This window comes from Arachis hypogaea, chromosome 11 (genome assembly GCF_003086295.3).
Source record: "Arachis hypogaea cultivar Tifrunner chromosome 11, arahy.Tifrunner.gnm2.J5K5, whole genome shotgun sequence".
Lineage (NCBI taxonomy): Eukaryota > Viridiplantae > Streptophyta > Magnoliopsida > Fabales > Fabaceae > Arachis > Arachis hypogaea.
The window spans coordinates 109,866,121-109,891,218 of NC_092046.1; positions in this window are offsets into that span (position 1 = coordinate 109,866,121).

Sequence of the window (25,098 nt, forward strand, 5' to 3'; positions counted from 1 at the left end):
TCGGTTGGAGAGGGGAACGAAGCATGCCTTATAAGGGTGTGGATACCTCTCCCTAGCATGACGCGTTTTGACGAGTGAGTGTGGGGGCTTCGACTATCATCCCTATCGTCAAAGGCAAAACCGTGAGGCCTTGGGTGCCAAAGTGGACAATATCATGCTAGCGGGTGGTCTGGGCTGTTACAGATGGTATCAGAGCCAAAACCCGGATCGATGTGCCAGCGAGGGCGCTGGGCTCCCTTAGGGGGTGGATTGTAAGGCCCACATCGGTTGGAGAGGGGAACGAAGCATGCCTTATAAGGGTGTGGATACCTCTCCCTAGCATGACGCGTTTTGACGAGTGAGTGTGGGGGGCTTCGACTATCATCCATATCGTCAAAGGCAAAACCGTGAGGCCTTGGGTGCCAAAGCAGACAATATCGTGCTAGCGGGTGGTCTGGGCTGTTACAGCTCCTCATTAACTTGTGCTTCCATACTTGCCACTTGTCCACTTATCAAGGTGATAGCCTTGCATTCCTCTCTTGGATTTAGAATTGTGTTACGAGGAAGGCTATTAGTGGTCCTCTGATCAATTTTATTTACTTTTGTGGCTAATTGACCGATTTGAATCTCCAAGTTCTTGATTGATGCTCTGGTTTCCTATCTAAAACTTTCCAATATTGCTTCCAAATTATTGTTCTGCTGGGGCTGAGAAGTTGCTTGCTGAGATGACTGAAACTGGTGGTTATTAAATATTCTGTTGAAAACCACTCTGAGAATTATTATTAAAATTCTGTGGCCTCTGAGGTTGCTCTCTCCACCCTAAATTTGGGTGATTTCTCTACCCCCTGATTATAGGCATTGGCATACGGATCATTATTTGGGTTTCTAGTAGCATTTCCCATGTAATTGACCTATTAAGTGGAAGATTGAGCATAAACATAATTCTCAATTTACATAGAGTTACCTTTCATGTCATAAGGGACCTCTTGATGTGAATTCTGAGTGTTGACAACTGAAACTTGCATTCCACTCAACTATTGAGTAAGTAGATTTATTTGCTGAGACATAAGCTTGTTCTGAGCAAGCAGAGCATTAACAGCTTCCACTTCCAACACGCCTCTCTTCTGAGAGGTTTCAGAATGCAAACGATTCTTGTTGGAAGAATATAAGTATTGGTTGTTAGCAACCAACTCAATAAGCTCAATAGTTTCCTCTGGTGTCTTCTTCATGTGCAAAGAACCACCTGCAAAATTATCTAAGCGCATCTTGGACATTTCACATAAGCCCTCATAAAAGATATCCAGCTGAGTCCATCTAGAGAACATGTCTGGGGGCATTGCCTAGTCAGTAGCTTGAATCTCTCCCAAGCTTCATAAAGGGTCTTGTTCATACCCTGGGTCGAGCTGTCCGACCCAGAATGTTTAGCGACAAAGCGACCGACCTCTTCAGATCAGACTATCCGACCTCTTCTCGAAGAGCTTGGCCAAATTGACCAGAAAGCCCAATAAAGGGCCCGAATAGAGGAACACGACCCAAATCCAAAGGCGGCCTAAGCCTATAGAGATAAGGGCGATTCCCTTGAAGATAAGATGACCTCACTCAAAAATAAGATAAGATAAGATAAGATAAATAACTTATCTTATCTAAGAAGGTCACTCCATACCATTATAAATACACTGGAGCACCCAGGTATAACTCATACTCTGATTCTACTAAAAACCTGCTTAATACCCTTGCTAACTTAGGCATCGGAGTCCCTTGCAGGTACCACCGCCCTCCGGTGACAAAGGATCAGCAGCATTACCAGTCCAACAAGTCGGACGCGACTGCTCCGGCCACCACCCACAGCCGGACATGTCATCGCCGATCAGTACAGAAGATCTCGTCCGAGATCGACCTACAGTTTCAGGTAACCCTCGGAATATTGGCGCCGTTGGTTGGGACCTGGAAGTCATCCCATCACCATGGCGGACGACCATGACAACAACCACGATTCAAATCTAGAGGATAAAACACCGTACAAAAATGCGGACACTACACTGAAAGATACCCCGGAATCTAACGGGGACAAAAACTCATCAAATCCGGGAGTGATAGAAGCGCTTCAAGATCGTTTAAAGCAAATTGAAAAAGAAACCCAGCATCAACGAGAAGTTGGGAAGGATCTACAAAGGGAGGTAAGGTGACGTCGAGAATTAGAAGATAAACTTCTAAAACTCGAAGCTGATCTCAAAGCCAAAGCTACTCGGTCCACCCCTGAGGACAACTCTCGCAAGGATCAAGATCCATTCACTAGGGAGATCATGAAGACCAAAATCCCTAAGGACTTTAAACTTCCAGATATGGCTTTGTACGATGGCACTACAGATCACAACCATCACCTCAGCAATTTCAGGAGTAGAATGTACCTCACCGATGCCTCAGATGCAATTCGCTGCAAAGCCTTTCCAGTAACTGTTACAAAGACAACAATTAGATGGTTCGACAATCTACCTCCTAGGTCCATCTCAAGCTTTGACGACTTAGCCAAAAAGTTCCTGGCCAGATTCTCCATCCAAAAAGATAAGGCTAAGCACGCCCCCAGTCTATTAGGAATCAAGCAAGGAGATCGGGAAAGTCTTCGCAACTACATGAAAAGATTCAACAAAATATGCCTAGACATACAAAGCCTACCAACAGAGGCCGCCATCATGGGCCTCATCAATGGCCTACGAGAGGGACCTTTTAGCCAATCTATATCAAAGAAATACCCCACATCTCTGAATGAAGTGCAAGAACGAGCAGAGAAATACATTAACATGGAAGAAAATTCTCGACTAGGAGAAACCTCAAAATCCGGATTCACCTATCCCCCCCGGGACAAGGATAAAGAGTCCAAAAAGAAGGAAGATCGACATGGGGAAAAAATTAAAAAATATCATAATTATACCCCTCTTCGGGTGTCCCTTGTGGATGTCTACAAAGAAGTCTGCCACACAGAAAAAATACCCCCAGCTCGACCACTCAAAGGCAAAAAAGGAGGAGGAAACCGGACCGAATATTGTGAATACCATCGAGTCCGTGGGCATTCCACCAACGAATGTTTTGACTTAAAAAATGTCATAGAAAAATTAGTAAGAGAGGGAAAACTAGATCGATACCTGGCCACTCGGGACGACGAGCAAAGGAAAAGAAGAAGGGACGAGGATGTCAGACGAACCGAGCGATCACCTCGTACGCCAGAAAGACATGTCTATATGATACATGGAGGGTTCGCAGGGGGAGGGATCTCCAAATCATCTCGAAAAAGATATCTCAAAGAAGTATATCATGTTGAGGGGAAGGAGGAAGCACTCGACATCCCTACAATTACCTTTACTAAAGAAGACGCATCCGGTGTCATCTCGATACACGACGATCCCATGGTCATCACCATTATACTGGCAAACGCAAATCTCCACCGCACAGTGATAGACCAAGGAAGCTCCGCCGATATCTTGTTCAAAATTGCCTTCGACAAACGCGGCTTAGAAGAAAAAGAACTTAGAGCATACCCGAACAGTCTGTTCGGACTGGGAGACACCCCAGTGCAGCCACTTGGATACATCTCATTGCATACAACCTTTGGAAAGGGAAACCAGTCCAGAACACTCAAAATAGACTACATAGTGGTCGACGTAAAATCTGCCTACAACGCCCTGATAGGTCGGACAACATTAAATCAGCTCGGCGCAATAGTCTCGACTCCACATCTGTGCATGAAATTCCCAACTACAGAAGGGATAGCTACAATAAAAGCAGACCAAAAGATGGCGCACCGCTGTTATAACGAAAGCCTAAATCTCAGAGGCAGAGGAGAAGAATTCCACACAATCGAACTCGGTGAAATCCAGAGGCGGGAAGAGCTCCGCCCACAACCAAAAGTCCGGATCGGAGATACCCCGGACAAAACAACCAATATTGGTACTAACCTAAAGAGAGATATAAAAGAATCAATCGTACAGTTCTTACGAGACAATGTCGACCTCTTTGCATGGAAAGCTGCAGACATGCCGGGTATAGACCCCAAATTAATGTGCCACAAGTTGGCGGTATACCCAGGATCTCGGCTAGTACAACAAAGGCGAAGAAAGCTCGGACCAGAATGATCCCAAGCAGTGGAAAAGCAGGTACAAGCTTTACTAGAAGCAGGATTCATAAGGGAAGTCAAGTATCCACTATGGCTAGCTAACATCATCTTGGTGAAAAACTCAAATGGGAAGTGGCGAATGTGCACCGATTACACTGATCTCAATAAAGCCTGCCCAAAAGATCCTTATCCACTCCCAAGTATCAACGCTCTGGTAGATGCCTCCTCCGGATATAAATACCTCTCGTTTATGGATGCATACTCGGGATACAACCAAATCCCAATGTATCCACCCGACCAAGAAAAAACTTCATTCTTAACCCCAAAGGCAAACTACTGCTACATCATCATGCCTTTCGGTCTTAAAAACGCAGGAGCTACTTATCAAAGATTAATGAATAAGGTTTTTGCGGATCACATCGGAAAAATCATGGAAGTTTATGTGGACGACATGTTAATAAAGATACAAAGTGAAGAGACGCTATTGTTCGACCTGATCCAAGTATTTGACACTATAAGAAGGCATGGCATGCGACTCAATCCTGCAAAATGCACCTTCGCAGTAGAAGCTGGCAAATTCTTGGGTATTTTGCTCACACAAAGAGGAATCGAGGCAAACTCGGATAAATGCCGGGCCATACACGACATGAAGAGTCCGACTTGTGTCAAAGAGGTACAACAACTCAACGAGAGGTTGGCAGCCTTGTCCGAATTTCTAGTAGGATCGACAATAATCTCTTCCCTTCTACGCCACTCTAAGGAAGGAAAAGAAGTTTGAATGGACAACGGAGTGCGAGAAAGCCTTCCAAGATTTCAAAAGGTTCCTAGGACAACCACCTATCCTAACTCGACCACGGGAAGGAGAACCACTCATATTGTACCTCGCAGTAGGAAGTCGGACAGTAGCCTCAACACTAGTTCGAGAAGACGACAAGGGGCAACAACCTGTATACTTCAGCAGTAAAGTACTACAAGGGTCCGAGCTGAACTACCAAAAAATAGAGAAATTTGCTTATGCTCTCATACTAACATCTCGACGACTTCGTCCGTACTTCCAAGGTCACACCATTAAGGTTCGAACAAACCAGCCCATAAAAGGGATATTGCAGAAAACAGATCTAGCGGGCAGAATCTTGCAATGGGCAATCGAGTTGTCCGAATTTGACCTTCAATATGAAGCTCGGACAGCCATCAAATCACAATACTTAGCCGACTTCATTGTAGAATTTACAGACACCCCGGAAACCCCCACAGAATGGGATCTCTACGTGGACGGTTCCTCAAATAAGACTGGAAGCGGCGTAGGTGTGATAATTGAAAGCAACCAAGGAACCCAAATCGAAATTTTCCTCAAATTCGGGTTCCCTGCCTCAAACAACCAAGCTGAATATGAGGCACTACCAGCTGGTTTGAAGCTGGCTAAAGAGGTCGGATTTCAAAAACTCATTATCTTCAGCGACTCACAGGTAGTCACTTCACAAATAACAGGGAGATACCGAGCCAAGGATCCCACTATGAAAAAGTACCTGGGTAAAACCAGGGAACAGCTCGGACAACTCCAGGAATATGAGATCCGCCACATACCCGCAAACAGAATGCCCGAGTTGACGCACTCTCAAAGCTAGCTAGCACCCAACCAGGGGGCAACAATAGAAGCCTCATCCAAGAAATACTGCAGAGTCCATCAATCTCAGAAGAAGAAAAAATCCTAGCCATAACAGGTCAAGATCAAGGATGGATGGCTCCCATAATTAACTACCTCAAAGCAGAAGCATTCCCTACAGATGAAAAGGAGGCAAAGAGGTTAAAACGAGAGGCGCAACATTACACCATCATAAACAATACTCTATACAAGAGAGGGATTTCAATACCTCTATTAAAATGTGTGCCAACTTCCAACACAAAGGAAGTTTTAGAAGAAGTACCTAGTGGCATTTATGGCAATCATCTCAGAGCACAAGCTCTCACCAAAAAAGTACTCCGGGCAGGATTTTATTGGCCAACTCTACAAAAGGAAGCAACAGAGTTTGTAAAGACATGTCTACCATGCCAAAAATATGCCAACTTTCACATCGCCCCACCAGAGGAACTCATCAGTGTGACCTCACCATGGCCATTTACAAAATGGGGACTCGACCTTCTCGGACCCTTCCCTCAGGGATCGGGACAGGTTAAATTCCTTATAGTAGGGGTAGACTACTTTACAAAGTGGATGGAGGCGGAACCCCTAGCTAGTGCCACTTCTCAAAGAAGTCGAAAATCCCTATATAGAAATATTGTCATAAGGTTCGGGGTCCCATACTCCATCACCACAGACAATGGCACCCAATTTACAGATGCAGGCTTCAGAAAGTTAGTGGCCGACTTGAATATAAAACACCAGTTCACTTTCGTAGAGCATCCCCAAGCCAATGGACAAGCTGAAGCTGCCAATAAAGTGGTATTGGCTGGGCTAAAATGGAGATTACAGGACGCAAAGGGAGCCTGGGTTGAAGAGCTCCCACAAGTCCTATGGGCATATCGAACAACGTCACATTCTACCACAAAAGAATCACCCTTCCGGTTAGCATACGGAATGGAGGCAATGATCCCAGTAGAGATCGAAGAAGGGTCGCCTAGAGTGATCCACTATAATGAAGAAGCCAACCCCCAACTTCAAATGGAAGAACTCGATCTACTTCCCGAATTCCAAGAGAGAGCTCGGATCAGGGAAGAAGTACTAAAATGTCGAATGGCTTCCAGATATAATCAAAAGGTAGTGCCACGAGGTTTTGCTAAGAATGATCTCATCCTAATCCGAAATGACATCGGAACAACTCGACCTGGAGAAGAAAAGCTGGCAGCAAACTGGAAAAGACCCTACCGAGTCATAGAAGTACTGGGGAAGGGCTATTACAGACTGTCCAAACTCAATGGACAAGAGCTTCCTAGGTCGTGGCACGCCTGCAACCTAAGAAGGTACTATAGCTAGGGATGGTAAAGGATCTCAGCATAAGATGCGCTCTTTTTCCTGAAAAGGTTTTTTAATGAGGCACCAAGCTGAGATCCACAAATTATCCGACTTAAAAGGATAAAAACTCTGCATGTACATATTTGTATTTTCTTTTAAATAAAATATATTAGATGTTCTACAAGTTTTCAAGACACATTAATCTGAAACATTCATCATCCGATTATAAAGCAACAGATCGGCAGAAAGTGAAAAATAAATTTACTGCACGATCACGATTAAAGACCAACAGAAATGAAAACCAAATTCATCTAAAGGTCGACTAAACAAGGATTGAACCCAACTTCTACAAATCGGTAAAGATGAAAACAGAATAATGCAAGAAGTTATCGAAAGTGATCCGGAGAAAGGACCTGATGAGGTCTTGATAAGATGGATCGCTAAATAATAACTTAAAGACTGGCCGACGTTAAGAAGTCGGACCAGTCGACCAAAGTTATAAGTAAACCCTGGAAAGAGGTCTGGCCAACCCTATAAAAAAGGATTACTATAACTTAGAAGGGCACGACACGATGAAGTCGGCCCAAAACATAAAGTTATAGAAGTAATCCCTGAAAGAGACCTGCACAAGGTCCAAGAAAGAGGATTACAAACATAACTTAGAAAGGCCTGACATGACGAAGTTGGCCCAGAACGTAAAGTTATAGAAGTAATCCCTGAAAGAGACCTGCACAAGGTCCAAGAAAGAGGATTACAAAAATAACTTAGAAGGGCCCGACATGACAAAGTCGGCCCAAAATATAAAGTTATAGAAGTAATCCCTGAAAGAGACCTGCACAAGGTCCAAGAAAGAGGATTACAAAAATAACTTAGAAGCCTCAAAGGAATCAAAGCCACAAGTACAAAAGCAATCCAAAGAGGTCAAGCAACAAGGCTCAGCACTACCAAAAACCCAAAAAAGGTATCAAGAAAGATAAAGACCGACATGATGTTAAAAGCATGAAGTTATAATAAAAACTATTTCTTCAAAGAGGCTACCCAAATCAGTCCCAAGAACTTGGAAGCTATTTTTTGTTTTTCAAAACGAAGTTGCTAAACAAGCAACTGAAAAAGTGTCAACAGTCAGCAACATCACTTACAAAATAAAAAAGTTTAAAAAAGCCCACAAGTTGGGCAATCTACACAAGTAGTAAGAAAATTCAGTTAACATCAGAAGGCTTCTCAGCAGCATCAGCATGAGGTGAAGGAGAGCGAGTCTGAATGGGCACAGCATCCACGGTTCCATCATCCCGATTCAAGATTTGACAGTCAGGATCTGACACAGGATGACCGACCTCAGCTGAAGGAACTGCAGAAGTCGACACCACAGAGGCTTTGGGAGCAGGCACAGAGGGAGGTTCAACATCATCGTCATCAGGGTCGTCAGGGACAATCTTGCCATCCTTTACAACATTGTCCAGACTAAAGGAAGTAAGGTCGACCTCGGGTGCAAGAACTCGAACCTGCTCCTTCAAGTTCTCATAAGCAGCAACGCTGCCTACAAGGTGACCCTGGAGCTCGGCATAATCAGCCTGGGCCGATTCCAGTTCCTCCCTAAGACGCATTACCTCACGATAGGATGTGACATAGCTCTCCTTGTGCCTCAATGCTGTATCCTCAGCCAATCTCACTGAAGCTGCCAAGGTAATAGAACTAGCCTTTTCGCCCTCCAGCTCCTTCTCTAGCTTGGTCACCCTCACTTGATGCTCCTCCTTCAAACCCTTCATCCTGTCAAACTCCCGCTTAGCCTCCTCCATAAAAGCTTTGGTAGCATGAAGAGAGGAGGTCTTGGGTCGTGTGGTACAGGGCAGCTCCTATATGTGCCATCCTAACGCTACTCCGAGTAATAAAATCCAGGTGGCAAAGGAGAGAGACATCGTCGGTAGGGATGGTACCATAAGAACCAATCTGCTGATCTACAAACTCAACTGCGTCAAAGTCAGGGGCATCAAGGTTGAGAGGCTCAATTGTTTTTTATTTTTTGTTTGGAGGAGCACCAGAAGTAGCAACAGAAGCTTGAGGAGGATCAACCAAACGAGCCCGGGGAGTAGGGATTACCTTCCTCGCCCCCGGTGAGCTCGGTATGGCCGGCTTCGACTGATCATGGGACGATCCCTCCCCGGCCGCCTTGGCCGAGACGTTTTGGGCTGCAGTAGCTTTTCTCGCCCTTTTGAAATCCTTCATAGATTCATTATTCTTAATCATCTCTGCCAAACAAAACATCACAGCAGGAAACCAAGTTACAAGTCAAAAAAGAGCTCGTAAAGAAATAAACTCGACAAAATAAGGAAAGCCAAAATTGAACACTACCCAGCTCATCTCGGAGGAGTGAGGGGTCCCCTAAGAATTTCTTGGTATCAAGATAGGGAGGCTCCCCCCAATTCTCCTCCAACACAGTCACAAAGGCCTGCTCGACCTCGTCCAACATCTCCCAGGAATACCTCAATATAACAACGTTCCTTTGCCACTCTAAAGGAAAAGTGGGCTCATCATTTTCATCCAGAAAAAAGGGACGAGCTCCTTCAACAGCTCGGACCTTGAAGAAATAGTTCTTAAAATCACGAAACGACTCGTCATACATAGAAAAAACTTTCTTCCCTTGCGAAGCTCGGAAAGAAACCTATGCAGCCTTTTTCTTCACTACCCCAGATTTTGTTAAGACAAAAAAATAAAAGAAAAGGGATTGCAAAGCAGGGACGTTAAATTCACGACACAGCAATTGAAAGATCTTTATAAAATCCCAAGAATTGGGGTGAAGTTGGGATGGAGCTACATTGCAAGACCACAACAGGTTGGTCTCAAAAGGAGTAAAAGGAATGGTGATATTCATCTGGCCAAAAAAGAAATCGTATGCATAGAAAAAAGGACGGTCTCCAGCAACTCGAGTAGAGAAACAAACTCTCTCTTCAGGAGTGGGGGTACAAGCTCATAATTCTTTTCCTCACTACCACTACTACAGACTCTATGAAATTGCCTAAGCTGCTGACAAAATTTGGAATCAACCAAAAAAACACATAAAAGAACCATTGAATCCACCCAATCAGCCATGCCCTCAGGGACTTGGGAAGATTTCTCAACAATGTTCTTGCGAAAAGACATGAGGTCAACTAGTCCTACAGCAAGAAAAGAAGAAAATAGATTACTAACCCAAACATCTCGGATAAAGTCAAAAACAAACCATATCAGAACAGCTCGGACAAGCATGACACAGAGCAATACAAGCAACAAAAGAAAACCCCAAGACCCACACTAAAGATCCAGGGGCACCTTTTGGAGGCAAGTTATGGAACAAGGACTCAGGGAAACCTACAAGTCTACATCTCTACATGTCCTAATAGGAAGATAACACTTTGAGAAGAAAGCCACGAGCTACAAATCAAATAAAGTCATCAAAATAACTACCTCCCAAAATTCACAATCGCAGACGGGACTACCAAGCAACGAAAGTATCAAGAAGAAGTCATCAAAGACGCCACCTTTTCAGAAAATAAACACCTCAAACAAACAAAGTTCACGAAGAAAATCAAAACGAGCCACTAGAAGAAATCGTTACTTTCTACAAAGGTTCATCAGTAAAATCATCAACATAGCGAAAATCATCAAAAAGGAGCAACCTTTTGGGCAAAGTAAACAGGTTCATAAAAACCAAAAAAAATATACAGCACAGCGACAAGCGAGCACGACGACGCAAAAAGATTCAAGCTTTCCAAAACATGCATTCAAGCAAAACCAAAACTTTACCAAGAACCGAAGGCAAAGAAAAAGAAGTAAAAAAGCATAAAGAAGAACCAACCTGGAAAAAGGAGAAAGCTTCGAAGGAGATCGAGGACGGAAAGATAGAATTCGGAATCGCCTTTCAGAATAAAGAAAGCACCAACAATCACCAAGCAACGTCACAAGGAGAAACGCAAAAAGGCAAATTTCAGATGAAAACAGAAAGTGAGAAAGAAAGGGGGGAAGTTACAGCAAAAACACAGAGAAGAGAAACCGTTTTTGTGAAAAGTTCAAAATGAATGAAGAAATGGAGCATTAAAAGAATTAATGAGGTTATTAAACCATCGCGCATTCCCAAAGCAAGGACACGCGCGTTTTCAAAAGAATAAAATTCAAAAGAAAACGTTCCGCATTCAAAGGAGAACTCTACAAAGAAGAAGTCGACAAAATGCTTGAGTTCGGCTTCACTAGAGAAGGATCAAAGTCCTAAAACTAAGAATCGACCTCAACAGAAGGACCGAGCTCGAGTAGGGGCACTGTTCATACCCTGGGTCGAGCTGTCCGACCCGTAATGTTTAGCAACAAAGTGACCGACCTCTTCAGATTAGACTATCCGACCTCTTCTCGAAGAGCTCGGCCAAATTGACTAGAAAGCCCAATAAAGGGCCCGAATAGAGGAACACGACCCAAATCCAAAGGCGGCCCAAGCCTATAGAGATAAGGGCGGTTCCCTTGAAGATAAGATGGCCTCACTCAAAAATAAGATAAGATAAGATAACTAACTTATCTTATCTAAGAAGGTCACTCCACACCATTATAAATACACTGGAGCACCCAGGTATAACTCATACTCTGATTCTACTAAAAACCTGCTTAATACCCTTGCTAACTTAAGCATCAAAGTCCCTTGCAGGTACCACCACCCTCCGGTGACAAAGGATCAGCAACATTACCAGTCCAATAAGTCGGACGCGACTGCTCCGGCTACAACCCACAGCTGGACACGTCATCACCGATCAGTACAGAAGATCTCGTCCGAGATCGACCTACAATTTCAGGTAACCCTCGGAACAGGTCTCACCATCTTTCAGTCTGAAAGTCTGAACCTCCACCCTTAGATTAGTCAGCTTTTAAGGTGGGATAAATTTAGTCGGAAATCCAGTGACAACCTTATCCCAAGTATCCAAACTCTCCTTGGGTTGAGAATCTAACCACAGTTTTGCTCTATCCTCATAGCAAATGGGAAGAGCATGAGTTTTTACACCTCAGGATTCACTCCATTGGTCTTCACAATGTCACAAATTTGTAGAAAATTAGAAATAAACTGATTTGGATCTTCTTGATGGTGTCCATGATATTGACAATTCTGCTGCACAAGATTAACTAGGTGTGGCTTTAGTTCAAAGTTGTTTGCAGCTATAGGTGACACCACAATGCTTTTTCCTTAAAGATTTGTATTGGGAGTAGTGTATGAGCCAAGCACTCTTCTGGGTTCTTCATTCCCAATTGGATTTGCCACATTGGCATTAGCAGCGTGATTATTATGATCCATGTTGGACTCTGCAGCCTTATAAAGTCTTACTTGCTGTAAACGCCGCCTAAAAGTCCTTTCGGGTTCAAGATCAAAGTCTAAAAGAGGTTCCTTGTCCCTGTTCCTGCTCATAAACAGACAGAAGACAAGAAAAGATGGGACTCTCTATGTCAGAGTGTAGAGAATTCCCTGTGAGGTAACTTATGTGAAATAATAAAATAAAAATACTAAATAAAATAAAGAAATAAAATTCGAAAATGATGACTAAAATTAGAGAGAAAAATTTGAAAATTAATAAGCAAATTAAACAAAAAAATTAAAATAAAATCAGCTAGGTAACACCAAACTTAATTTCAGAAATTGAGGAAAAATGCTAGTGCTAATGTTCGAAAATAATAAAGCAATAATTAATTAAAATTAAAACTAAAAATGCCTAATCTAAGCAATCAAACAACTAATAGTTGTTAATCACAGTCAATCTCCGGCAACGGCGCCAAAAACTTTGTGCGGAATTTACAACCACAAACTAACTGGCAAGTGCACCGGATCGTACCAAGCAGTACCTCAGGTGAATGAGGGTCGATCCCATGAGGATTGATGGATCAAGCAACAATGATTGAGTGATTAGCTTAGTCAGACAAACAGAAAATAGTGTTTGAAGGTTCAAAAGCATTAACGATAAATTCAGAATATCAGAAAGCAAGCAGTAAACAAGTAGTGAATAATATATGGAGAAACAGTTAAGGCTTCAGAGTTATCTATTTTTCGGATTGACTTTTCTTACTAACTATTTTAATTATGCAAGATTTAATTCATGGCAAACTATATGTGACTAAACCCAAACTCCTTAGACCTTTTTAGTCTCTTCTAAAATTCATCAACCGCCAATTTCTTGGTCATTTAATTCCAATTAGAGGGTAAAGTTCAATTCTAGTTTATATGCCACAAAAACCCTAATTACCCAAATATAAGAGGATTATATGTCACATATCCCGTTAAGTCCATATAATTAGAAATTTAGGAGAAATTGTTTTCAAGCTGTTGTTCAAGTAAAGAGCTTTTCCAAGTTATACAAGAACTCAATTAGAACAAGGGTCATACTTCCGTTCCACCCAAATTCATTAGATAAAGAACGAAAACAATTCTTGAATTATAAATCAGTACATGAATTAAAATAGAAAAATAATAGTATCAATCGATACAATAGATAGAGCTCCTAACCTTAACAGTGGAGGTTTAGTTGCTCATGGTTCAGAGAGAAAACTAGGATTCTGAAAAACTGTAAATTGCGGAATGAGCTAGAAGAGAAGAGAAGATCCCGAAGGGCTGATTCTTTTTCCTTTTATCTCTAATCCTAATTAATGTAAAATATATTTTCTAAAAATTAAATAATATCTTTTCCTATTTATAAAAAAAATAAAGTTAAATCAAAATTTATTAATTGCTTCTCGTGCAGCCTCTGGACGTATTAGGGACCACTTCTTTCATTAAGGTCCACGCTGAACTTAAGAATTTCCAAGTTCAGTGTGGAGGAGGAATTGGAATCTTCATTGGTTTTCCTTTGAGTCCACGCTGAAGTTGGATTAACCCAAGTTCAGCGTGGGGTGATATGTGCATTCTCCCTTTGGGATCTTCAAGCTGGCGCTGAACTTGACCATTGTCAAGTTCGGCGTGGAATGCTCGCACAAAGTTGAAGAAAAGGGTATACTATTATATATCTTTGGAAAGCTCTGGAAGTTAGCTTTCCAATGCTGCTGGAATCACGTCAATTGGACCTCTGTAGCCCAAGTTAGTTTTGTTTGAGTGCAAGGAGGTCGGGGTTGACAACATCATTTGCTTTCTTCCTTTTCTGCTACAAAACTCTGTCAAATCCATCTGAATGCTATCTGAAATAAACAGAAATTGAAAACAACTCAAAGTAGCATTCATAGTGGCTAAAAGTAATTGAATCTTGATTAAACTTAGTAATTCAAATGCAAATTCACTAGGAAAAGATAGAAAAGATGCTCACGCATCAGTGTGTACCACAGATTCCTTCATGTGCCTCGACTAGGGCAAGGTCGGTGATAAATCACTATTTTATGGTTTATATTGTGTTTAATTGTGTGATTTTATCATGATCCTTACCCACTTATTCATTAATTTGGCATGCATTTATATTTCCTTCCTGAAATTATTACATGATTAAAAACTGCTTCCTAGAGACTTTTAATTATGCATTTTTATTCTCCTTTATTCCATTCGATGTCGTAATCTGTGTGTTAAGCGTTTCAGGCTTTAAAGGGCAAGAATAAGTTGGAGATTGGAAAGGAAGCTAGCAAAAAATGGAAGGAACACAAGAAATTGAGAAGATGACCAGCGAGAAGCAACGCGGCCGCATGGACGACGCGACCGCGCAGAGAAGATCAAATCGCAGTGACGCGGTCGCATAGAGGACGCGACCGCGCAGAAGAGAGCAATTTGCAGCGACGCGGCCGCATGGACGACGCGTCTGGGTGGAAAAACAGAAACGCGAATGACGCGTCCGCATGAGCGACGCGATCGCGTGGCATGCGCGATCTGCATAATTTGCAGAATTGCTGGGGTAGATTTTGGACCTATTTTGACCCAATTTTTGGCCCAAAACAGCAGACTAGAGGCAGAGAACATGCAGAAACCAAAGACAACATTCATTCTACGCAGCTTTAGTGTTTAGATCTAGTTTTTACTCCTCCTCTAAGTTTTCTCTCTACACATTCATAGTTCTTAGGATTTTAGTTTCTCTTATTTTTTTTGGCATTGGAACACTGAGAAGAGTTATTACCTCATCAAGACTTCGTCATTCTAGTTCGTTTTCTTTACTTGGTTTACTCTTCCATGTTCTTTGCTTTGTTAATTTTACCATTGGAATATTCTTAGGATTATTTAATACAAGGATCACTTTTATTTTTAATTGACTATTTTAATTTTTATTTACAATGTCTTTCTTTAATTCCTTTCATATGCTATTAATTTTACCTTTACAATGAGTGAGTAGTTCCCTAACTTGATGGGGAATTGATTGAAAGGAACCCTTGAGTTGGAAGGCTTGAAAGAAAAATTGTAATTGGGTTTATGGTTGGATTGCCTCCTAATCACTAACACCAATCCCTTTTAATTAAGTGGATTGTAACTTGTGAACAGACATAGCATTCCAACTTGTTTGACTTTCCTTCACCTAGTGAAGGATAACTAAACAGGATAACCTTTAATTGTCAATTAATCCTGAGAGCATTCCAACAATAATAGGGATTCCAACTAATCAATTCCCAATCAAGGCTTTTATTTACATTATTCAAATTCATCAATTTAATTTCCTGTTGCCCAATTCAAATCTTTTTGAAAACCTCTGATTAATAGAATAGCACACTTTTCTGCAACTCGTTGGGAGACGACCTGGGATTCATACTCCCAGTATTTTAATTTCAATTTTCTGTGACATCTTTCTAAATTGATAGGCGGATTTCTGGCGAATTAAGAACTATACTTGCAACGTATATATTTTAACAATTTTTAATTCGCCAATTTCTGCCCCCATCAATTTTTGGCGCCGTTGCCGGGGAGTTGCAATAGAGTGCTAAAGTTATTAATTAGAATTTATTTATTTGCATTTTATATTATTTTGCTACTATGAGCTGCCTGTTTCTTTCATCAAATGACGCGTTCACTTCCTGATCCATGCTTGCTAATATTCGATCCTGAAATTGAAAGGACTATTTCACGAATAAGGCGAGCTCGGCGTCGGTTAGTCCGCTCTGAGGGCGGATCTGAAAGTGAACTTGAGGAAGAAACCAGCTCCCGTTCTACTGATTCGGTTGATTCACGTGCAGAAGACATGGCAGAACCTAGGAGAGTTACCATACAGGAGGAAGGAGCCCCTAATTTTACAATGCAACCGTTTCAAGCGCATCACCCAGCGATGGCTACAGATTTTGAAATTAAGACCACACTGCTCAATTTGATTCCAAAGTTTCATGGCTTACCTGCTCAAGAGCCTATCAAGCACCTGAGAGATTTCCAGGTAGCCTGTTCTACTGTCAGGCGAGATGGTACAGATGAAACTTCAATTCTGCTAAAAGCTTTCCCATTTTCTCTTGAGGAAAAAGCAAGAGAGTGGTATTACACTCAACCCCTAGCAAATGTATCCAACTGGGATACGCTCAGAAAAGAGTTTTTGGAGAAATTCTTTCCATCTGAAGTTACTAATAAACTGAGGAAAGACATTTCCACGATTGTTCAAGATGACAACGAGACTCTCTTTGAATACTGGGAGCGCTTCAATAGTCTTCTGGAAGCATGCCCCCACCACATGATCGACAAGATAGTGCTGCTCAGTTACATCACACGGGATATGAGGCCCCAAGATAAGACCACATTGGAAAGTGCTAGCAATGGGTCTATGAAGAAGTACAAGACCACTGATGAGGCATGGCAATTGATCAGCGACTTAGCTGAATCTACTAGGAACCACAGACAGAAGCAAGGCCGTTCAAAAGCCATTGTAGAAATATCCTCTAGCAGAGAGACTGCTGCTCTAACTCAGAGTATCTGTGAAATGACCAACTTGCTGAAGCAGATGCAATTGAATCAACAACAAGTTCAGCAAGCTTAACCTCCTTCACCACAGCAAAACCAACAGTTAGTCCCACAGAGAGTTTGCGGAATTTGTGCTGATTATAGCCATTATACTGATGAATGCCCGCAACTCCAACAGGAAGACAACATGGTGGCATCCACTCATAACTTCTATGATCGCCCTAACCAAGGGTACAATCAAGGTGGAAATAATAACCATGGATGGCAGGACAATTCTAACCAGAATTGGAGGGACAACAATAACAGAGGAGGAAGAGATAATCAGGGAAATCAGAGGTGGAATAATAACAACAACAGGCAGCAGAATCAACCTTACAGAGCACCTCACCTGAGGCAGCCCCAAGGACCACAGAATACCCAACAGCAGACCTCTCAATTTACTCACCCTTCTTCATCTCCTAATGAAGAGCTACTAAAATTTTTTGAGCGAAGTCAACAGACCATGGAAAATAACATTAATGCCAGTCTGAATGGTCTGGCCGCTACTTTGCAAGCTCTTGTCTCACAGATTGGATCAATGCAAAATTCCAACAACCAACTTTCAAGTTCCACTGGAATTCCCTCTCAACCATTATCCAATCCAAAGGGGGGCATTAATACCGTCATCATAAGGTCCGAAACCACACTGCAGGAGAGGAATCAAGAGGAACCAAGCTTACCAGAACACGCCTCAGCTGAAGAGGTAGTAGAAATAGAAGATGTTGAAGAGGAAGAGGACACACAGGACATGGATGAAAAAGAAGAAGCCCAACTACAGGAGGAAGCACCAAGAGGCACAGACACTGCAGAAAACACCACTCCCATTCCATTTTCACAACTTGCAAGGAAGCCCAGGAAGCAACTGGAACTCGATCCCAAAATGGTAGAAATATTCAAAAAGGTTGAGGTAATCGTTCCTCTTTTTGATGTTATTCAACAAGTACCTAAATATGCAAAGTTTCTAAAAGATTTATGTATACATAAGGATAAAATTCATGAATTAGAAACTATTCCTTTAGGTAGTTCCATATCTGCTTTAATGGGAGGATTACCTGAGAAGTGTAGTGACCCAGGTCCTTGTATAGTTAGTTGTACTATTGGTGGAGTGGTAATTTATGATTGCATGTGTGATTTAGGAGCCTGTGTTAGTATAATGCCTTTGTCTATATATGATATTTTGAGGCTCCCTCCCTTAAAAAGGTCGGCAGCTCGTTTTGTGTTAGCAGATAAAAGCATTATTACAGTGGCTGGAGTTGCTGAAGATATTTTGGTGAACATTAAAGGGCTTACATTCCCCACTGATTTTTATATCTTGGAGATGCCCCATAATGACTCAGATAAGCCATCATCAATCCTACTTGGAAGACCATTCTTGAAGACATCAAAATTCAAATTGGATGCTTTTTCAGGAACATACTCTTTTGAAATAGATGGCCGCATAGTAATCTTCAATCTGAATGGAGTCATAATCAACCCTCCAGAAGATCATTCTATCTTCCAGTGTGATGTCATAGATGAAACTGTAGCTGAAGTTCACAAGGAAGAGTTAGAAGAGAAGCACATTGGACAAGGTCCAAGTGTGGGGACCCTCTTGACTAACAATGAGGGCACCTCAGCATTTTCACAAGCTCCAGACAATCCAGAGCCTACCCATGATCAGAAGTTGGAACTGAAACCTCTTCCTCTACATCTCAAATATGCTTATCTTGAGGATGAGTAGAAGTTTCCAGTTATCATTGCAAGGGAACTCACTTCCCAACAAGAAGAGCAGTTACTTGATGTACTGAGGAGGCATAAGAAAGCAATTGGGTGGAGTTTGGCAGACATAGTAGGCATCAACCCTCAAGTATGTGAGCACAGAATATTTTTAGAAGAGGGAGCAAGACTTGTCCGTCAACCTCAAAGAAGATTGAATCCCACTATCTTGGAAGTTGTCAAAAAGGAAGTGACTAGACTATTGGAAGCAGGTATCATCTATCCCATTTCAGACAGTGAATGGGTTAGCCCAGTACAAGTGGTGCCCAAGAAGTCGGGAGTCACTACAGTGAAGAATGAGCATGGAGAGCTCATAGCAACTAGAGTTCTGAATGCTTGGAGAGTCTGCATTGATTACAGGCGTCTCAACCAAGCCACCCGTAAGGATCACTACCCACTTCCATTTATTGATCAAATGCTGGATCGCCTGTTAGGTAAATCACATTATTGCTTTTTAGATGGTTACACAGGTTATTTCCAGATTCATATAGCTCCTGAGGACCAGGAAAATACCACTTTTACATGTTCTTTTGGGACTTATGCTTACAAGAGAATGCCCTTTGGCTTGTGCAATGCACCAGCTACTTTCCAAAGGTGTATGATGAGTCTTTTCTCTGATCTTATTGAGGACTGTATAGAGGTTTTTATGGATGATTTTAGCGTTTATGGTGATTCTTTTAGCCTTTGCTTAGATGGATTATCTAGAGTATTAGATAGATGTGTTAATACAAACCTTGTACTGAATTTTGAAAAATGTCATTTCATGGTAAAACAAGGGATTGTACTAGGACATGTGGTATCTAATAATGGCATTTCTGTAGACCCAGCAAAGGTGAATGTTATTTCTAGTTTACCTTACCCCTCTTCTGTGAGGGAAGTCCGTTCGTTCCTTGGCCATGCAGGTTTTTACAGGAGATTTATTAAGGACTTTAGTAAGGTAGCACTTCCCTTATCCAGATTACTACAGAAGGATATTGAGTTCGAGTTTAGTGAAGATTGCAAGCAAGCGTTTGATAAGCTGAAGGCCGCCCTGACTCAAGCTCCAATTGTGAGAGGACCAGACTGGAGCCAGCCGTTTGAAATCATGTGCGATGCTTCCAACCATGCAGTAGGAGCAGCGCTGGCTCAGCGTGAAGGTAAGGATCCTTTTGTTATTGCTTATACGTCTAAGACTTTAGACACTGCCCAGTCTAATTATACTACTACTGAGAAAGAGCTTCTTGCTATTGTTTTTGCTCTGGATAAATTCCGAGCTTATTTACTTGGTACTAGAGTAGTAGTGTATTCGGACCATGCAGTTTTAAAGTATCTATTATCTAAAAAGGAGTCCAAACCAAGGCTCATACGTTGGATACTGCTATTACAAGAATTTGATTTAGAAATAAAGGATAGGAGTGGTAACCAGAATTTAGTGGCAGACTACTTGAGTCGCCTTGAGCACATTAAGGATGATTTTGCTCCTATAGACGATAATTTTCCATTTGATAACCTGCAAGCAGTATCTGAGGTATCTCCCTGGTATGCACCTGTAGCTAATTATCTAGTTAGCCGCACATTTCCTCCTAACTTTTCTAAGCATCAAAGAGACAAGCTGAAAAGCGAGTCTAAATATATGACCCATATTTATGGAGATGTAGCGCTGATCAGGTAATTAGACGGTGTGTGCCTCAATCAGAATTCCAGTCCATCTTAGAGGCCTGTCACTCATCTGAGAGTGGAGGACATTTTGGCCCTCAAAGAACTGCTAGAAAAATCTTGGACTATGGATTCTGGTGGCCTACTCTTTTTAGAGACGCTGCTGAATTTTGTAAATCTTGCCCCCCATGCCAAAAATTTGGTAATATATCCAGGAGGGATGAGATGCCTCAACAAATTATGCTTTTCTGTGAAATTTTTTATGTTTGGGGCATTGACTTCATGGGTCCATTTCCAAATTCTAATGGTTATTTTTATATATTATTAGCTGTGGACTACGTTTCCAAATGGGTGGAAGCAATTCATACCAGCACTGACGATGCTAACACTGTTGTTTCCTTTGTGAGAAACCATATTATCTGTCGCTTTGGATCCCCACGAGCAATCGTGAGCGATCAAGGCACCCATTTTTGTAATAGGAGACTAACAGGACTAATGAAGAAGCATGGTATAATTCATAAGGTTGCAACAGTATACCATCCTCAGACCAATGGGCAAGCCGAGGTGTCAAATAGAGAAATAAAGCGTATCTTGCAGAAGATAGTCAAACCTCATAGAAGAGACTGGTGCACCAGGCTACAAGATGCACTCTGGGCATACAGAACAGCATACAAAACACCCATTGAGATGAGTCCGTTCCGCTTAGTTTATGGAAAAGCTTGTCATCTCCCTGTTGAGGTAGAGCACAAAGCCTTTTGGGCAGTCAAGGAGTGCAACATGGGGATGGAGAACGCCGGAGTTGAAAGGAAGTTGCAACTGCAAGAACTGGAAAGCCTTCGCCTAGAAGCTTATGAGAACTCAAGACTATACAAGGAAAAGATGAAGGCTGCACATGATCAGCACATCAAGAGGAAAGAGTTCCAACCTGGGGATTTAGTCCTCCTTTACAAATCTCGTCTAAGGCTCATGCCAGGCAAGATGAGATCCAGATGGGAAGGTCCATACAGAGTAGAGAAGGCCGAACCATACGGAGTTTATCACCTAAGTCATCCTTCAAGTTCTGAACTTATCAAAGTTAATGGACAACGCCTAAAGCTATACCATGGCGAGAAGATGCAAAAAAACAAGGAGCTTGAGATCTTCCTCTTGGAAGATCCCCACATAGCAGAAGATTGAGCTAGTGGAGCGTCCAACTTACGGACGTTAAAGCAAAGTGTTAGGTGGGAGACAACCCACCATGGTATGATCGTTCTTTTCTTTATTTTTAGTTTTTCATATTCAATAACTCTTCTCTTTATCAGTACTTTCGTGCATCTGCATCTGCATATATATATATAAAAAAGGGGGGAATGTGCCACGCGACGCGACCGCATCAGCGACGCGTCCGCGTGGCAAGGAGAGGAGAGAAAAAAAATTAAAAACGAACAGAGAGTCATGCTGGAGCATGGCTGGAGGAGTGCCAGTGGCACAAATCAGCCCACGCAACTACGTCGCTGACGCGTCTGCGTCGTATGGGCATAATGACCTCCCACGCGACCGCGTGCCCCACGCGACCGCGTGCCCTGATTTTCGACGTAGAAAGAGTGCACAGCTGAAAGTTGTGCTAGAGTAGTGCTGGACTGGCGCTGGACGCGCAATCCCCCTCACGCGAACGCGTGTCCCACGCGGCCGCGTCATACCTCATAAACTGCCCACTCACGCGATCGCATGCCCCATGCGATCGCGTCACCTAAAATTTGGCATTTAATGATTTTGAACAGAGAGTTGTGCGAGTGTGAGGCAGCCCTCGCGCCACTGGCACAAACTGGGTCACACGCGACCGCGTCCCTCACCTTAAGCGCAAGTCGCACGACCGCGTGCCCCATGCGATCGCGTCACTTGCGCCGCACAGCTCAATCTAATTTTGCCAATTATCATATCTTTTTCTTCTCCAAATCCTACTTTTTCTTTTTCCTCCTTATCTCTTCCTCCTTCCCTCTTCCTTCTATCTCACCTTTCACTCTCTCTCCCTCACCTCCATTAACAAGGTTTTATTTTCTTCTTCATCCTTCTCTTTTCTATCATTCTTCTTATTTTATATGTTATTTTCTTTTCTTTTCTTTTTTTCTTTTCATTATTCATATTTTCTTTCTTCTTCTTTCCTTTTTACATGGTGTTAGAATTTTATTTGAGTCATTATTTTTCATTATATGCTTGTGGATTGTTGCAAATTGTTTGACAATTATATATTATTTTCTTTAAAGGGTTGCTTGCATGTTCACTTTAATACTTTCTATACCTTCTTCACCATGCATGCTATGTGTTTGTGAAAAAGCCCATATGGCATTATGCACTTCTCTATGTTATTCTACTATTCAATGCTTGCTTTTCACAAATTCCCTTTACTATTATATTAATTGAATTTAATTGTCAATACAAACGTGATGGTTTGTTACAAAGTAATGCTTGGTCTATCCTACTCATGCCCTTTGCCGGCATGCCAATAAACACCTTGCATTCACTTGTCATCATATGCACTAACTATTTTCCATTAATGATCTTTCACATGTACTCATGAGCGTGTGTTGACATCATTTACCTTTTAATGTGCATTTACAACCATCCTTTTTCGTTCTCTTCATTGCTATGTATCTCTTTGAATTCAATCTACTCTCTCTTCCCTTTTCAGGATGGCCACCAAGAAAGGAAAAGAGAAAGCTACTCCCAAACCACCAGCAAGAAGAGGAACTAAAAGAGCACTAGTGGCAGAGCCTTCTTCAACTGCAGTCAAGCCCTCAACAAAAAGAGTTAAGAGGATCATAAAGGTTGATGAAAAAGAGAAAGCCTTCCCAGCAAAGGACACTGCGCAATTTCCAAATCACTACTGTGAGCAGATGTTCTCTATTCTGGCTGAAAGGAGTTACAACAACGAATACCTTATTATCCTCCCGCCCAATATTGCTACTTTTGTTGAGCCGCAAATTGAACGAAGACAATGGGGTTTCCTACAGAGACAACAGAAGCAGGTCAATCTTTCTTGGGTAGTCGAGTTCTACTCTAACTTCTACCTGCCTACCCTACAGTCTGTCTTTGTCCGTCAGAAGCAAGTCCCCATTACAGAAGAGGCTATTCAACAAGCTTTGAGTCTTCCCCCTATTCCAGAAGGATTGGACGCCTTTCAAAAAGCCGCACTCAAGCGCCAGATGTACCAATTTGACTGGGAAGCTGTTCTCAGAGTTATCGCACTACCTGGCAGCCATTGGATCTACGGATACCATCGTACCCGCCCTAAGGGTATATTGGCTTCAGCACTTACTTTGGAGGCTCGCGTATGGGCACAGATCATGTCCCATTACGTCTTTCCGAGAACTCACGAGTCCCCCTTCACTGCGGACATGGCCGTTCTACTATGGTGCATCCTTACAGACCATCCTCTGAATCTACCAAGACATATCCGGAATGCCATGGGACACGTACAAATTGCGGGCAACTTACCTTTTCCCGCCTTGGTCTCAGATCTTGTCTCAGCAGCCGGAGTCTCCTACAGAGCTGGAGACACCAAAGCCATGCTCCCACGGGATGATCAGTATGTCCCTAATGGGAAATACCTCAGACTTTCAGCAGCCACTACAAGCCTTCCTACTGCTCCAGTTGAAGATATTCCTTCTTCAACACCACAAGCACCTACAACAGATGAACTGCTCCAGCAGATAATCAAAAGATTGGATCGACAAGAACAGAAAGCGAAGTTAAGAGAGCGCCGTAACGAGCATCGATTCAAACACCTCAAAGAGCTACTCAAGGGACCCTTCAAGGACTCAGACACCCCGGACTCCACTTCCTTTACCAGCACAGGGAGCCATGATGGTCCCGACTGTGGAGATACTGCTACCAGCCCACCCCTGTTCCTGACAAATGGCACCGAGGACGGTGCAAAGCCTTAAGTGTGGGGAGGTCGGTCAGTACCTGACTTCCGGAGATAATTTCTCTTCCCTAGCACCAATAAATTAGGATATTTTAGTTAGTTTTTCTTTCTTTTATAGAATAGGATAAATTGCATAGTAATAGGTTAGTTGCATGCATGCTCTACTTAATTGAAAAGACAATAAGTTTCTTCTAAGACTCTATCTTTGGAACAAAATTTTACTAATTTTTAAAATTTTTATGATAAATTTGCTTGAAGTTGTATTTGGAACATGATGTTTGAGCTAAAGAACACACAACCTGTGAGATTTGAGCCTTTATGAATGGTTACATTATTTAACCATAATTATTTTATTCTTGTGTGTTTACTTCTCTATGATTGTAATCTATATTTTGTTTTATCTTATATGTCCAATATTTATTATATTTGTATGCTTGCATATGATTGAGGCCATTATTTGTTTAAACTCACTTATCCAAATTAAGCCTACCCTTTTTCAACTACCTTTGTTAACCACTTTGAGCCTTTAATTCCCATTTGTTCTATATTTCACCACATTACTAGCCTTAAGCAGAAAAACAATTGTATATCCCAAATTGAATCTTTGGTTAGCTTGAGATAGAATTGTGTGTGCTAATTAAATATGGGAAATTGTGGGAACAAAAGTTATTAAGGGAATGTGTCATGATAATTTAATGGGAATTTGGATACCTACTCATGTGAAACTATAAGAATTAAAAATCTATGTGCATTGATAAGCTATGTTTATTTTTGCTTCTATTTTTAAAAAAAATTAATAAATAAATAAATAAGGGGACAAAATTACCCCAATGCTGAATTGAGAATTCAAAGATCAATGCACATATGATAAAAATTAAAATAAAAAGTTG